The sequence below is a fragment of the Numida meleagris genome, chromosome 2 (genome assembly GCF_002078875.1).
Source record: "Numida meleagris isolate 19003 breed g44 Domestic line chromosome 2, NumMel1.0, whole genome shotgun sequence".
NCBI classification, from domain to species: domain Eukaryota; kingdom Metazoa; phylum Chordata; class Aves; order Galliformes; family Numididae; genus Numida; species Numida meleagris.
Window position 1 is genome coordinate 16148325 of NC_034410.1, and position 382 is coordinate 16148706.

Sequence of the window (382 nt, forward strand, 5' to 3'; positions counted from 1 at the left end):
GGACTGCCCCCTTGCCGCAAGGAGCGCTCGGCTCGCCCCGCCGCGGACTCCGAGAGGCCGCTCACTACCAGAGCCGGCGCCTCACCGCCGACCCTTATAGGTGTACGGCGAGCAGTTGCCGCCCTGTGTGGCCGCCTGGGCTGTCAGTCAGTCGGCAGCCATTCACGGGGCAGGAGGACGGCGCTGAGGGAGGCGGCGCCACCGCCAAGAGGCGTCGAGGCACCTCGGCTCACCTGCCGCCGGCACGGCGCGGCGCGGCTCAGCGCGGGGCGGGGCGCTATAGAGAGCCGCCCGCCCGAGGGCTGGGGGTCGCGAGCGGGGGCTGCCCCGCGGGGCCGCGCGGGGAGTGTGGCAGCGACACCTGCCGGCCGGGCGCGGGGCG